Source organism: Pseudophryne corroboree, chromosome 8, assembly GCF_028390025.1.
Source record: "Pseudophryne corroboree isolate aPseCor3 chromosome 8, aPseCor3.hap2, whole genome shotgun sequence".
Lineage (NCBI taxonomy): Eukaryota > Metazoa > Chordata > Amphibia > Anura > Myobatrachidae > Pseudophryne > Pseudophryne corroboree.
In genome coordinates, this window is record NC_086451.1 from 176,997,815 (window position 1) to 177,013,403 (window position 15,589).

General features: G+C 47.5%; 6 non-coding genes across 6 annotated transcripts; all 6 read left to right on the plus strand.

The window, feature by feature from the left end:
• The first annotated feature begins 12,657 nt into the window (after window positions 1-12,657).
• LOC134951646 (U1 spliceosomal RNA) lies at window positions 12,658-12,821 on the plus strand. Its single transcript, XR_010184347.1, has one exon. It is a non-coding gene; the product is annotated as a U1 spliceosomal RNA (small nuclear RNA).
• A 152-nt stretch (window positions 12,822-12,973) lies between these two features.
• On the plus strand, window positions 12,974-13,136 carry LOC134952606 (U1 spliceosomal RNA). The gene has a single exon (XR_010185094.1). It is a non-coding gene; the product is annotated as a U1 spliceosomal RNA (small nuclear RNA).
• Window positions 13,137-13,806: 670 nt separating this feature from the next.
• On the plus strand, window positions 13,807-13,970 carry LOC134950818 (U1 spliceosomal RNA). The gene has a single exon (XR_010183671.1). It is a non-coding gene; the product is annotated as a U1 spliceosomal RNA (small nuclear RNA).
• Window positions 13,971-14,122: 152 nt separating this feature from the next.
• Window positions 14,123-14,285, plus strand: LOC134952986 (U1 spliceosomal RNA). The gene has a single exon (XR_010185339.1). It is a non-coding gene; the product is annotated as a U1 spliceosomal RNA (small nuclear RNA).
• A 671-nt stretch (window positions 14,286-14,956) lies between these two features.
• Window positions 14,957-15,120, plus strand: LOC134950845 (U1 spliceosomal RNA). The gene has a single exon (XR_010183692.1). It is a non-coding gene; the product is annotated as a U1 spliceosomal RNA (small nuclear RNA).
• A 152-nt stretch (window positions 15,121-15,272) lies between these two features.
• On the plus strand, window positions 15,273-15,435 carry LOC134953609 (U1 spliceosomal RNA). Its single transcript, XR_010185680.1, has one exon. It is a non-coding gene; the product is annotated as a U1 spliceosomal RNA (small nuclear RNA).
• The last annotated feature ends 154 nt before the right edge of the window (window positions 15,436-15,589 follow it).

Genomic DNA, 15,589 nt, shown 5'->3' on the forward strand with positions numbered 1-15,589 from the left:
TAACTGAGGAAGCACAAGGGAACTCTCGTCTGGGGACAACAACTGCAGGGAGACCACATCTTTTCAGATGAACATGGGAGGGCGGAAGGCTGCCTAATACTGAAGCACCCTCAGACATTAAACCATATGCAACAACTATTGCAAGCATTCCTGGGGGAAGGTCTGCAGCAGACGGATTTGCATTCAGTGATGTCATCCAAGCAGTGGGCCAAAGTTGGCTGGAACCCTCATCTGTATATGAAAAGAGAAAAGGGGCATGCGGGGCATGGCGGTCTTTTGCGGCGCTTGGATAACCCCAAGTTTGCATTAAACACCCCCACCCTCCTTCGGTGTGGGGCTCATGTTGGCCATGCCCAAGCCCCTGAAGCATTCAAGCTGATTTCTTGCAGCAGCTGGGCTCTACAAGACAAGTAAAAGGGTGTGGGCCCTGCAGCACCACCGGTAGTTTGCATACACACATATATAGGACAGCATCTCTTATATGCCCCAGGGTCAATAAAATAGTATCCTTGTCTAGGCTATCCATCCCCTCAGATAAGGCATTTGTCCATGCCGCTACAGCACTACACACCCAGGTCGACGCAATTGCCGGTCTGAGTAAGGTACCTGAATGTGTATAAATGGACTTCAGGGTAATCTCCTGTTTGCGGTCAGCACACTCTTTGAGGGTAGCCGTATCCTGGGATGGGAGGGCTACCTTCTTGGATAAGCGTGTTAATGCTTTGTCCACCCTAGGGGAGGATTCCCATCGTAACCTATCCGTTGATGGGAAAGGATACGCCATAAGAATCCTTTTGGAAATCTGCAGTCTTTTATCTGGAGATTTCCAAGCTTTTTTACATAACTCGTTCAGCTCGTGTGAGGGGGGAAAGGTTACCTCAGGCTTCTTTCCCTTGTACATATGTACCCTCTTGTCAGCGACAGGGGGTTACTCTGTGATGTGCAAAACATCTTTTATTGCCATAATCATAAATCGAATGGATTTTGCCAATTTTGGCTGTAACTTTGCATCATCGTAATCGACACTGGAGTCAGAATCCGTGTCGGTATCTGTGTCAACAAACTGGGATAGTGGGCGCTTATGAGACCCTGACAGTCCCTGCAACATAGGATCAGGCATGGGTTGAGACCCTGACTGTCCCAAAGCTTCTGCCTTGTCTAATCTTTTGTGCAATGAGTTTACACTAGCATTTAAAACATTCCACATATCCATCCAATCAGCTGTCGGCAGAGAAACCACATTCATTTGCTCCCGCTCCTCTCTAATATAGCCTTCTTCCTCAGACATGTCGACACACGTGTACCGACACACCACACACACAGGGAATGCTTTTTCTGAAGACAGTTTCCCCACAAGGCCCTTTGGAGAGACAGAGAGGGAGTATGCCAGCACACACCCCAGCGCTATATAACCCAGGAATAAAACAGTAACTTAATGTTTGCCCAGTAGTGCTGCTGTATGTAATTTGCGAATTATGTGCCCCCCCCCCTCTTTTCAACCCTCTTGTCTAACGTGGTATAAGCAGGGTAGAGTCCGGGGAGCTTCCTCTCAGCGGTGCTGTGGAGAAAAAAAGGCGCTGGTGAGTGCTAAGGGAGAAGCCCCGCCCCCTCGGAGGCGGGCTTCTGTCCCGCTTAAACTGTAAAATTGGTGGGGGCTCATACATTTATACAGTGCCCAGCTGTATATATGTTATATTTTTGCGAAAGAGGTTTATATTGCTGCCCAGGGCGCCCCCCCTGCGCCCTGCACCCTTACAGTGACCGGAGTATGTGAGGTGTATGGGACCAAAGGCACACAGTGCTGTGCGTTACCTCAGTGAAGATCATGAAGTCTTCTGCAGCCTCTGAAGTCTTCTTTTCTTCTCATACTCACCCGGCTTCTATCTTCCGGCTCTGCGAGGGGGACGGCGGCGCGGCTCTGGGACGGACGGCGAGGGTGAGATCCTGCGTACCAATCCCTCTGGAGCTAATGGTGTCCAGTAGCCTAAGAAGCAGGACCTTGCAACTCAGAGAGTAGGGCTGCTTCTCTCCCCTCAGTCCCTCGATGAGGGAGTCTGTTGCCAGCAGTGCTCCCTGAAAATTAAAAACCTAACAAAATACTTTCTGTCAGAAAGCTCAGGAGAGCTCCTGAAAAGCACCCAGTCTCCACTGGGCACAGTATCAAACTGAGGTCTGGAGGAGGGGCATAGAGGGAGGAGCCAGTGCACACCCAGAACTAAAGTCTTTCTTAAAGTGCCCATGTCTCCTGCGGAGCCCGTCTATCCCCATGGTCCTTACGGAGTCCCCAGCATCCTCTAGGACGTTAGAGAAAATAGGATTTTAATACCTACTGGTAAATCCTTTTCTCTTATTCCGTAGAGGATGCTGGGCACCCGTCCCAGTGCGTACTGTGTCTGCAGTTATTAAATGGCCCTTAACTCCAGAACATTTATGTGGAGACAACTTTCCTGACTTGACCATCTTCCTTGGATGTTTTCCCCCTGTGTGACTGCTCCCCAGCCTCGGAGGGTTGCATCCGTGGTCCCTAGGATCCCGTCCTGGATCCCAAACCATCGCCCCTCTAGGTGGTGAGAACTGTGCAGCCACCAATGGAGTGAGATTCTGGTCTTGGAAGACAGGATTATCCTCCGGTGCATGTGTAGGTGGGATCCGGACCACTTGTCCAACAGGTCCCACTGGAACACTCTGGCATGGAGCCTGCCAAACTGAATGGCCTCGTAGGCCGCAACCATCTTCCCCAGCAACCGAATGCATTGATGGATTAACACTCTTGCTGGTTTCAGAATTTGTTTGACCAGACTCTGGATCTCCAGAGCCATTCCACTAGAAGAAAACCTCTTCTGTGTCCAGTATCACTCCCAAAAACAACAACCGCGTCATTAGGACCAACTGCGATTTTGGCAAGTTTAGGAGCCAACCATGTTGTTAAAGAACTGTCAGGGAGAGTAGATGTTTTGCACCAACTGGTACCGGGATCGCGTCCTTTATCAGGAGATCATCCAAGTACGGGATAATTGTGACTCCTTGCTTGCGAAGGAGAACCATCATTTCCGCCATCACCCTGGTGAAAATCCTCGGAGCCGTGGACAGACCAAACGGCAACGTCTGAAATTGGTAATGACAATCCTGAATTGCAAACCTCAGGTAGCTTGATGCAGTGGCTAAATGGGAACATGTAAGTAGGCATCCTTTATGTCTACCAAAACCATGAAATCTCCTTTATCCCCCGGACTGGAGATCACTACCCTGAGAGATTCCATCTTGAAATTGAATTTCTTTAGGTAGAAATTAAGGGATTTCAGATTTAAGATTGGTCTGACTGAGCTGTCCGGCTTCGGGACCACGAAGAGGCTTGAATAAAAACCTTCTCCCTGCTGACTAAGGCTGATTTGAACAATTGGTGAGGGGGAACTTCTTGAAACCCCAGTTTGTACCCTTGGGACACTATTTGTAAAACCCACGAGTCCAGGTCCGAATGAATCCAGAACTGACTGAAGAGTTTTAGACGTGCCCCCCAGTGGCGGAACTAGCGAGCAGTGGGCCCATGTGCGACAAAATGGCTTGGGCCCCCCCCCCCATCCCATCCCATCCAAGTCCACCCCCTCACCCCTGGAGAGGATCTGGTGAGGGGGGCCTGCTCAGGGAAGTGGATACCTAGCAACAGTGCCGTAACTAGACATTTTAGCAGTGTGTGCAAGAAACGGCATTGGAGCCCCACCCCTGCATGCAAAACAGGGGCAGTGCGCGCCGTAGGCGCGCGCAAAAAAACATAGTGGCGTGGCTTCGTGGTTAAGGGGTGTGGCCACAAAATAATACCAATTCATAAAACGGTGCACAGTAGTCTCCATTATTCAAATTACGCCGCACAGTAGCACCACTACACCAGGTAGAGACCCTTTTACACCTTACGGCGGACAGATTCCTCTTTTTACACATTACAGCAGACAGCGTCCTCTTTTTACACATTACAGCAGACAGCGTCCCCTTTTTACACATTACGGCAGACAGCATCCCCCTTTTTTACACAACGGCAGACAGCGTGCCCTTGTTACACATAGCGGCAGACAGCGTACATTTTTTTCACATAACGGCAGACAGCCTGCCCTTGTTAAACATAGCGGCAGACAGCGTACACTTTTTACACATAACGGCAGACAGCCTGCCCTTGTTAAACATAGCTGCAGACAGCGTACACTTTTTTCACATAACAGCAGTCAGCCTGCCCTTGTTATACATAATGGCAGACATCGTACACTTTTTACACATTACAGCAGACAGCTTGCCCTTGTTACACATTACAGCAGACAGCTTGCCCTTGTTACACATTATGGCAGACAGCGTGCCCTTGTTACACATTACAGCAGACAGCATCCCCCTTGTTACACATTACGGCAGGCAGATTCCCCCTTGTTACACATTGCGGCAAGCAGATTCCCCCTTTTTACACATTGCGGCAAGCAGCTTCCTCCTTTTTACACATTGCGGCAGGCAGATTCCCCCTTTTTACACATTGCGGCAGGCAGTCCCCCTTTTTACACATAGCTGCAGGCAGATTCCCCCTTTTTACACATAGCGGCAGGCAGATTCCCCCTTTTTACACATTGCGGCAGGCAGTCCCCCTTTTTACACATAGCTGCAGGCAGATTCCCCCTTTTAACACATAGCTGCAGGCAGATTCCCCCCTTTTACACATAGCTGCAGGCAGATTCCCCCTTTTTACACAAAAAGCGGCAGGCAGATTCCCCCTTTTTACACATAGCGGCAGGCAGATTCCCCCTTTTTACACATAGCGGCAGGCAGATTCCCCCTTTTTACACATAGCGGCAGGCAGTCCCAACAAAGAAAGAAAGAGAAGAAAGAAAGAAAGAAAGAAAGAAAGAAAGAAAGAAAGAAAGAAAGAAAGAAAGAAAGAAAGAAAGAAAGAAAGAAGAATTATACTTACCCTCTCCGCTGGCTCAGGCTCCTCGTGCAGCTTGACGATTCCCGGGCAGTAGAGAAGGAGGAGAAGGGAGGTGGAGGAGGGAGCCGCAGCAGCGCTGTGTTATTGGTGGAGGCGCTGCTGCTGCTGCCCCTCTGCTTCACTATAGGCTGTTCTCGGAAGACAGCCTATAGTGAAGCAGAGGGGCAGCAGCAGCAGCGCCTCCACCAGTAACAAAGCGCTGCTGCGGCTCCTTCCTTCACCTCCCTCCTCCTCCTCCTCCCCCCCGTGCCGCTGCTCCTCTCATCTCCAAGCGACCCTCCTCCCTCTTCGTGTGTTACAGAGGCGGCAGCGTGTCTGGTGCTGCGGCTGCTGCCCGTAGTGCCCTGGCCTGATCTGTTCGTTACGACGGGCGGGCGGCGGGAGTCGCAGGACGCAGACCCGACGGGAGCGCTGGTGTGCGGCTGCGGCATGATACAATGAGTCATTGTGACTCATTGTAATGCCGGCGGCTGTGGGCCCTTGAGTGCGGCGGGGCCCCAGTGCAATGCACTGCCTGCCCTGCCAGTAGTTCCGCCCCTGGTGCCCCCCACTGGTGTGGGCTCCTGCAAGAGAGCCCCAGCGTCATGCAGTGGATTTGGCAGAAGCAGAGGACTCTGCTCCTGCGATCTTGAAGAGGCTTCTTGGAGTCAGCATCAGCATTCCCTTGGTGAATCCACAATGCCCTCCTCTCCGAGACTGCCATGAAATTGGCCCGTGAGCACTTGTGCCCGGTGTAGGATTTTTAAATATGTGTAGTTTACTGTATGCAAGGGTTTAAAACCTTTTAGGAACTGAGATCTAAGGTGTATTACATGTAGTTTAAAAAAAACAAAAAAGGTTTATTTTATGGCAGTAGTTTCCAAACTGGGGTTCTTGCACTGGTAGCATAGTTTGGTGGTCCAGGACCAATTAAAATTATTTATACTTTATTAAATTGGCAAAACCATTCCCTCACAACATAACTGAACCTGAGAATGACATGCTATAAACACAATTTACTTAATTTTATATTTTTTTCTGAATTTCTCAATAAAAAAAACTTTGGCCTAGGGGTGCCGTGAAACAAATTTTGATACTATTTATTTATATAGTGCTCTTTCTCCAACAGGACTCAAGGCGCTTGAGATATGGCTTCTGGAACTGAACACAGGATTCTAAATGTGGCTGTACCAAGGACCTATACAGTGGCATTACAGGTTGAGTATCCCTTATCCAAAATGCTTGGGACCAGAGGAATTTTGGATATCGGATTTTTCTGTATTTTGGAATAATTGCATACCATAACGAGATATTATGGTGATGGGACCTAAATCTAAGCACAGAATGCATTTATGTTTCATATATACCATATACACACAGCCTGAAGGTCATTTTAGCCAATATTTTTTATAACTTTGTGCATTAAACAAAGTGTGTGTACATTCACAGAATTCATTTAAGGTGTCATATACACCTTATACACACAGTCTGAAGTTCATTTAATACAATATTTTTAATAACTTTGAGTATTAAACAAAGTTTGTGTACACTGAGCCATCAAAAAACAAAGGTTTCACTATCTCAGTCTCACTCAAAAAAGTCCGTATTTCGGAATATTCCGTATTTCGGAATATTTGGATATGGGATACTCAACCTGTATTACTTTTTTCTGCTACTGGTTCTTTACCTATGCAAACAAGCATCTGACTTGCCTTTCCTATTGCTTTGTTACATTGCTCACCTGAAATAGTAATACTTAGATAGCTTTCCTCTTGCCATTATAATGCCCTTAATATTATAGTTAGCCTTTGTATTTTTGAGACGTGTATGATTTTGCATTTTTTGGCATTAAATGTTGCCATGTTCTTGACCATTCCTCTAGTGCAGGGGCGGAACTGCCAGAGACAACGGAGTCAGTTGCCGCCGGGCTCCAGCCCTAAAGGGGCTTCCTCCATTGCCCTCCGGCTGTTACGTGCCCTTCCTACTAAATAGACAAAGGCGCTACCAGCAGGGTCTCGCAGTTTGTACATTCCATGCCGTAACACCCTTCTTTCCACCTTTTTAAAGACCCAGCCCAGCAGCCTCGCCGCTGCCACCACCGCTAGCTGCAGCACTGCCAGCGGTGGGGTGCCCCTGCTTCTTCTCACACCACAGATAGCTGGGCAGCACTGCAACTGCCTGCCTGATTGCTCCGCCCCCTTCCGGCTCCCAAGCACCTCTGCTGCCCAGTGATCCAGGAGCCTGCTGCTAGGAAGAAGTGGCCGAGCTTCAGCAAGCGAGTCTGGACACTGGCGGAGGAAGCCATGATAACCAGATAATGGGGAGTGGAGAGCCAGTTCCAAGGTAATACTTTATACAGCTGGTTGAGATCCTGGTCGGTGGATATGGATTCCAAGAAAACCCTGGAGGTGCTTCCTTTCAAGGGAGACACTCTCTTTGGAGAAGACCTCAATAAGATTGTAGCTGATCTGGCTACTGCTAAAACAGCTTGCCTACCTAGTATGACTCCTACCACGCAGAAGGCTAAAAGTACTTTCCCTTGGCCCTTTCATCCTCAAGGTAAAGCGTACCCAAGGTCAGGCATACCCAAAGCAAGCTCATGCTTCCAGACCTGACAAGCCCAGACTGAAGCAAGCCTGGGCTGCCCATCAGCCTGCTTCCAAAACGGACAAGCCTGCCGCATGACGGTGCAGGCCTCCCTCTGGGGGATCCCAGGGTGGGGGGCCCGACTTCTAGGTTTGGCATAATTCTAAGCTAGAGAATTCTGTTTGGAGCTCACCTTGTACTTTGTGAAGAAATAATCAGCATTGTGGCTGAGCAGATACATGTAGTGTGTGGCTGCAAACTGCATGGATCTGCTGCGTTGTAATGCTGATACTTTTTTTTTCAAAGTACCAATAGCTTCATATAATGTTCACAATTTTTATGCAGGATCAAATAGCTCAATAGGTAGGGTGTTTGATTAGAATTCAACAGGTTATAGGTTTGAATCCTGGGTATGGTAGTTATAGGTTTGAATCCTGGGTATGGTATAGTTGTTCTGACTGCCGGCATCCTATCACCTGGGATATCATACTAAATAAATGGAGTTGATCAATTTTTTTTTATTTTTTTTTTAAACTAGGGACAATTTCCAGATACTTTTCTTTATAACTGAGATTGCCCCCTGGAACTTCACATCAGTTGACAACTATGCATGAGTGGGCAGTGCTTGCTCTGGATGTGCCGTCATAAAAGAAAGCACAACTGACAGTTATCCTGGGCGTACACTACACAATTATCTGTCAGGCTATCTATCCAGTCTGGATGGATGGAATGAAAATCTGGTAATGTATAGAAGCAAATGTCAATTAACCATTTGCTCCCAAACACTAGAAAAGTGGTCAAAAATGGTCATTACACAAATTGGTTAAACCCAAAATTTAACCAATTTGTTTGAGGGACCATTTTTGTCCATTTTCTAGTGTTTGAGAGTAAATCGTTGATGGTCATTTGCTCACATAGATAACCGGATTTCTATTCCAACCAGCCAGTGTTGGAGATATGGTCTGCCAGATTACATAATGCATACCAGAGCCATAACTAGACTTTTTGGTGCCCTGTGACAGATAATTATATGCCCCCCCCCCCCTCCCCATTTTTGCAATATGGACAAAAGGCGCATGCCTTGTGGGGAAGGGGCATAACAAGATTGGTCTCAGAGAAAGCACATGAGATATGAAGATATATCTAGTATACTTGACACTCAATGGTTTGTGGTATTGCCGGGGTGCCCTCCTTAAATGCATATACAGTCACACATGGCGTGTTTGTGCAAATGGCATATCAGCAGTCAGCACTAACTGGTGACATGCCATTTGTACAAGTAAGCCATGTGTGACTAATATATAAACATACTTTATTAAATAACACCTCAAACTATCATACCCAGGATTCAAACCTATAACCTGTTGAATTCTAATCAAATACCCTACCCATTGAGCTACTTGATCCTGCATCTATTCTAACCTCCAAAAACAGATTCAGTTGCATTTTCCAGCGTGTTTTGTTTGCGCCTTTGCAAATGTCTTACATCGACAAACTTATTTAGTACTATTTTGCAAATAGGGTTACATTGTCGCAACATTGTGTTCCCTAATTGCTTGATTTTTTTAAATGCAACAATTGATAAAGACACCTGATAATTGCTCTGTGGAGTCTTATTTTGTGTCTACTTCTTATCTACATTTAATTCCCTACCTCTAATCAAGGCATTTTTAAATGCTGGGGGCTGCCAGGACGTGAGGCCTACCTAGACTTTAGATCTGAATTTGAAAGTACTTGTGAACTAACTTAATTTCCTACTTCTAAATTCATTCCTAAATTCACTACTTACATTAATCCTGTAGTTGGGCATTTTGAGCCTTCAATTGTGGGCATTGTTTTGTGTCCAGACCAGCAGCTGGTGGTGTGCATTTGCTGGAAAGGCATCGAAGACCTCCGATATGCTGCATCTCCTGATGTGTGTCTCCCTCAAGTGGCTGTCAGCAAATGCATGCTAGACACCCCATTCCAAGCTGATTGTGACATCACGGAACATGCATCATAGAACAGGCATGCTAGAATATGGGTCTTCAACCTGCGACCCTCCAGCTGCTGTGGAACTACATATACCAGCATGCCCTGCCTCAGTTTTAGCATACCTTAATAGCAAAACTGTGGCAGGGCATGCTGGGATGTGTAGTTTCACAGCAGCTGGAGGGCCACAGGATGAAGACCCATGTGCTAGAGCCAAGCCGCAGGTACATTGAATGCTAGCAAGCTGAATGTTTAAATCATTTTTGTTCCGCAGCATTCCAATGCGGAAGATTCCATGGAACCAGAGATTATTCCATTGAGATGGACATGCTGCCTGGATGACTGCACTGTGCAAATTAAATCACGGAGCCAGTTGGCTTGTGGGTGGCTCTGGTGACTGGGGGGTTGGGTGGGCGGTGTGTCGGAGGTGGAGCACATGCAAATGAATGTGTATCATCCAGCTAGTGAGAGTGAAAACTCATGCAGGAGTGTGCCTGCTTGTCAGTGGGTTATGCACCTTGCCAGGCGTCAAATCTACATGGAGCAGCTGGAGGGGTCAAGAGCAGGTTTGCAAAATATAGATAGAAGAGCATATATGCTGGCGCATTCTCCATGATTGTGTCAGCTTATGTTTTGGTGCACTGCACTTTCCTTCACTAAGTTTTAGCCATTTTGGTTAAACGCAAGTGTAGTTGCTTCTCGCACTTTTGGCTGTGATCTTGTATCGTGGTTGAAGAGTCTGCTGGAGGGATTGTTTTCTTCATTGGCGAGAGACTGAAGATATTCCAGGATGGAAGGCTTGGGAACACTATCCGTTTTTCAGTTGTGGAAGAGTTGAAAGACCGGATTGGACTACATTCTATAGTAAAGGATATCTTTGTATTTATTAATCCTCCCTTTATATGTGTCTGTCTTTCAATAAAGCTTCGGGCTTGTGATTCCCTCACCCTCTTACACTCCACACACATAGCCTTATTAACTGTTGTATTATTGTATAGTTTAAATGTATAGTGCAGTTCATGATTTATAGTGTAGGCTGGCCTGTGCTGTAGTTCTTGAACTGTACTATACCGACAGCATTTGTATTGTGTTTTATCTGTGCTGCAACACAGTACTTATGTGTGTAATGTTTATGTATGTTTTTTTGCTTCTTTATGTCAATAAAGACTGCTTTTTCAATCCAATATCTGAAAACAATCAATGTTTATCTTTGATGGCAATAGAAGTGGTATGATATTTGCTGCTTTTGAAAGGCAATATCTGATATGTCCCCTATCTGGGAACCATATATTAAATGGCTTTTCAGAAAAGGAAGATGGTAGAAGAGCTTTCAGTTCTTGTTGGACCGATGCACATTTCCTATTCTAGCCTCCAAAAACAGATTCAGTTGCATTTTCCAGCGTGTTTTAAATGTGCCTTTGCAAATGTCTTACATCGACAAACTTATTTAGTACTATTTTGCAAATAGGGTTACATTGTTGCAACATTGTGTTCCCTAATTGCTTGATTTTTTAAATGCAACAATTGATAAAGACACCTGATAACTGCTCTGTGGAGTCTTATTTTGCGTCTACTTCTTATCTCCATTTAATTCCCTACCTCTAATCAAGGCATTTTTAAATGCTGGGGGCTGCCAGGACGTGAGGCCTACCTAGACTTTAGATCTGAATTTGAATGTACTTGTGAACTAACTTAATTTCCTACTTCTAAATTCATTCCTAAATTCACTACTTACATGAATCCTGTAGTTGGGCATTTTGGGACTTCGATTGTGGGCATTGTTTTGTGTCCAGACCAGCAGCAGGTGGTGTGCATTTGCTGGAAAGGCATCGAAGACCTCCGATATGCTGCATCTCCTGATGTGTGTCTCTCTCAAGTGGCTGTCAGCAAATGCCTGCTAGATACCCCATTCCAAGCTGATTGTGACATCACGGAACATGCATCATAGAACAGGCATGCTAGAACATGGGTCTTCAACCTGCGACCCTCCAGCTGCTGTGGAACTACACATCCCAGCATGCCCTGCCTCAGTTTTAGCATACCTTAATAGCAAAACTGTGGCAGGGCATGCTGGGATGTGTAGTTTCACAGCAGCTGGAGGGCCACAGGATGAAGACCCATGTGCTAGAGCCAAGCCGCAGGTACATTGAATGCTAGCAAGCTGAATGTTTAAATCCTTTTTGTTCCGCAGCATTCCAATGCAGAAGATTCCATGGAACCAGAGATTATTCCATTGAGAAGGACATGCTGCCTGGATGACTGCACTGTGCAAATTAAGTCACGGAGCCAGTTGGCTTGTGGGTGGCTCTGGTCACTGGGTGGTTGGGTGGGTCGTGTGTCGGAGGTGGAGCACATGCAAATGATTGTGTATCATCCAGCTAGTGAGAGAGAAAACTCATGCAGGAGTGTGCCTGCTTGTCAGTAGGTTATGCACCTTTCCAGACGTCAAATCTACATGGAGCAGCTGGAGAGGACAAGAGCAGGTTTGCAAAATATAGACAGAAGAGCTCTCCAGCCTAGTTTGCTGTCTGTTTCCACTTCTCTTTTCTTGAGCCGCTCCCTTCTATGCCCTTGCGCACTATCCTGACTTCTCCCGTCTGCTTACTTTGTGCCTTCCAATGCACAATGCAAACTACAGGTAGTGCTGCAGGGCCCACACCCTTTTACTTGCCTTACAGAGCAGCTCTGGAGCTGTTACAGTGCCCAGCTGCTGCAAGAAATCAGCTTGAATGCTTCAGGGGCTGGGGCATAGCCAACATGAGCCCCACACCGAAGGAGGGTGGAGGTGTTTAATGCGAACTAGAGGTCATCCAAGCGCCGCAAAAGGCCGCCATGCCCTGCACGCCCCTTTTCTCTTTTCATATGCAGACGAGGGTTAAAGCCAACTTTGACCCACTGCTTGGATGGCATTACCATATGCAAATCAATCTGCTGCAGGCCTTCCCCCAGGAATGCTTGCACTAGTTGTTGCATTTGGTTTGTTGTTTGGGGGTGCTTCAGTATTAGGCAGCCTTCTGCCCTCCCATGTTCATCTGAAAATATGTGTTCTCCCTGCAGTTGTTGTCCCCAGATGAGAGTTCCCTTGTGCTGCCTCAGTTGAATCTCCTTTACTTGACAGAGATGTGCCTGAGCAGCGGCCCTCTCCAGCCCTATCCCAAATCATACTTATCGTGCATAGGAGATACCATGGTCATGAAGATTGTTATCCCAGGGTGAGGTTCATTCATTGCATTCTGGGTATGCTGACCCCTGTGATTTCCCCAAATGTGGGAAACTTGACTGCATTATTTGTAGTAGTGGGGGACTGTGTTTGTGCTTTCCTCTGGTCAGCTCTGGTAGAAGTCAGATTTCTTTGTCTCATTTCTTCCTCTAGCCTTGTTCTTCTTTCGAGAGTTCCCTTGTGCTGCCTCAGTTGGATCTCCTTCACTTGACAGGGGGGTGCCCGAGCAGCGACCCTCCCCAGCTCTAGCCCAACTCCTACTTACCTGCCAGGTGAGATACTATGATCATGTAGGTGCTTCTCCCAGGGCAAGGCTCACCCATTGCACTCTGGGTGTGCTGCTCCTGCGATTTCCCCAAATGTGGGACACTTGACTGCATAATTTGTGTTTCCCCTGGTCGGCTCTCGTATAATTCAGATCTCTTTGTCTCAGGTCTCTCTCCAGCCTAGTTTGCTGTCTGTTTCCACTTCTCTTTTCTTGAGCCGCTCCCTTCTATGCCCTTGCGCACTATTCTGACCTCTCCTGTCTGCTTACTTTGTGCCTTCCAACGCACAATGCAAACTACAGGTAGTGCTGCAGGGCCCACACCCTTTTACATGCTTTACAGAGCAGCTCTGGAGCTGTTACAGTGCCCAGCTGCTGCAAGAAATCAGCTTGAATGCTTCAGGGGCTGGGGCATAGCCAACATGAGCCCCACACCGAAGGAGGGTGGAGATGTTTAATGCGAATTAGGGGTCATCCAAGCGCCGCAAAAGGCCGCCATGCCCTGCACATCCCTTTTTTCTTTTCATATGCAGACGAGGGTTGAAGCCAACTTTGACCCACTGCTTGGATGACATCACCATATGCAAATCCATCTGCTGCAGGCCTTCCCCAGGAATGCTTGCACTAGTTGTTGCATTTGGTTTGTTGTTTGGGGGTGCTTCAGTATTAGGCAGCCTTCTGCCCTCCCATGTTCATCTGAAAATATGTGTTCTCCCTGCAGTTGTTGTCCCCAGATGAGAGTTCCCTTGTGCTGCCTCAGTTGAATCGCCTTTACTTGACAGAGATGTGCCTGAGCAGCGGCCCTCCCCAGCCCTATCCCAAATCATACTTATTTTGCATAGGAGATACCATGGTCATGAAGATTGTTCTCCCAGGGTGAGGTTCATTCATTGCATTCTGGGTATGCTGACCCCTGTGATTTCCCCAAATGTTGGAAACTCGACTGCATTATTTGTGGTAGTGGGGGACTGTGTTTGTGCTTTCCTCTGGTCAGCTCTGGTAAAAGACAGATTTCTTTGTCTCAGATCTTCCTCTAGCCTTGTTCTTCTTTCGAGAGTTCCCTTGTGCTGCCTCAGTTGGATCTCCTTCACTTGACAGGGGGGTGCCCGAGCAGCGACCCTCCCCAGCTCTAGCCCAACTCCTACTTACCTGCCAGGTGAGATACTATGATCATGTAGGTGCTTCTCCCAGGGCAAGGCTCACCCATCGCACTCTGGGTGTGCTGCCCCTGTGATTTCCCCAAATGCGGGAAACTTGACTGCATAATTTGTGTTTCCCCTGGTCGGCTCTCGTATAATTCAGATGTCTTTGTCTCAGGTCTCTCTCCAGCCTAGTTTGCTGTCTGTTTCCACTTCTCTTTTCTTGAGCCGCTCCCTTCTATGCCCTTGCGCACTATCCTGACTTCTCCCGTCTGCTTACTTTTTGCCTTCCAACGCACAATGCGAACTACAGGTAGTGCTGCAGGGCCCACACCCTTTTACTTGCCTTACAGAGCAGCTCTGGAGCTGTTACAGTGCCCAGCTGCTGCAAGAAATCAGCTTGAATGCTTCAGGGGCTGGGGCATAGCCAACATGAGCCCCACACCGAAGGAGGGTGGAGGTGTTTAATGCGAACTAGGGGTCATCCAAGCGCCGCAAAAGGCCGCCATGCCCTGCATGCCAATTTTCTCTTTTCATATGCAGACGAGGGTTGAAGCCAACTTTGACCCACTGCTTGGATGACATCACCATATGCAAATCCATCTGCTGCAGGCCTTCCCCCAGGAATGCTTGCACTAGTTGTTGCATTTGGTTTGTTGTTTGGGGGTGCTTCAGTATTAGGCAGCCGTCTGCCCTCCCATGTTCATCTGAAAATATGTGTACCTCCTGCAGTTGTTGTCCCCAGATGAGAGTTCCCTTGTGCTGCCTCAGTTGAATCTCCTTTACTTGACAGAGATGTGCCTGAGCAGCGGCCCTCCCCAGCCCTATCCCAAATCATACTTATTTTGCATAGGAGATACCATGGTCATGAAGATTGTTCTCCCAGGGTGAGGTTCATTCATTGCATTCTGGGTATGCTGACCCCTGTTATTTCCCCAAATGTGGTAAACTTGACTGCATTATTTGTGGTAGTGGGGGACTGTGTTTGTGCTTTCCTCTGGTCAGCTCTGGTAAAAGTCAGATTTCTTTGTCTCAGATCTTCCTCTAGCCTTGTTCTTCTTTCGAGAGTTCCCTTGTGCTGCCTCAGTTGGATCTCCTTCACTTGACAGGGGGGTGCCCGAGCAGCGACCCTCCCCAGCTCTAGCCCAACTCCTTCTTACCTGCTAGGTAAGATACTATGATCATGAAGGTGCTTCTCCCAGGGCAAGGCTCACCAATTGCACTCTGGGTGTGCTGCTCCTGCGATTTCCCCAAATGTGGGAAACTTGACTGCATAATTTGTGTTTCCCCTGGTCGGCTCTCGTATAATTCAGATCTCTTTGTCTCATGTCTCTCTCCAGCCTAGTTTGCTGTCTGTTTACACTTCTCTTTTCTTGAGCCACTCCCTTCTATGCCCTTGCGCACTATCTTGACTTCTCCCGTCTGCTTACTTTGTGCCTTCCAACGCACAATGCGAACTACAGGTAGTG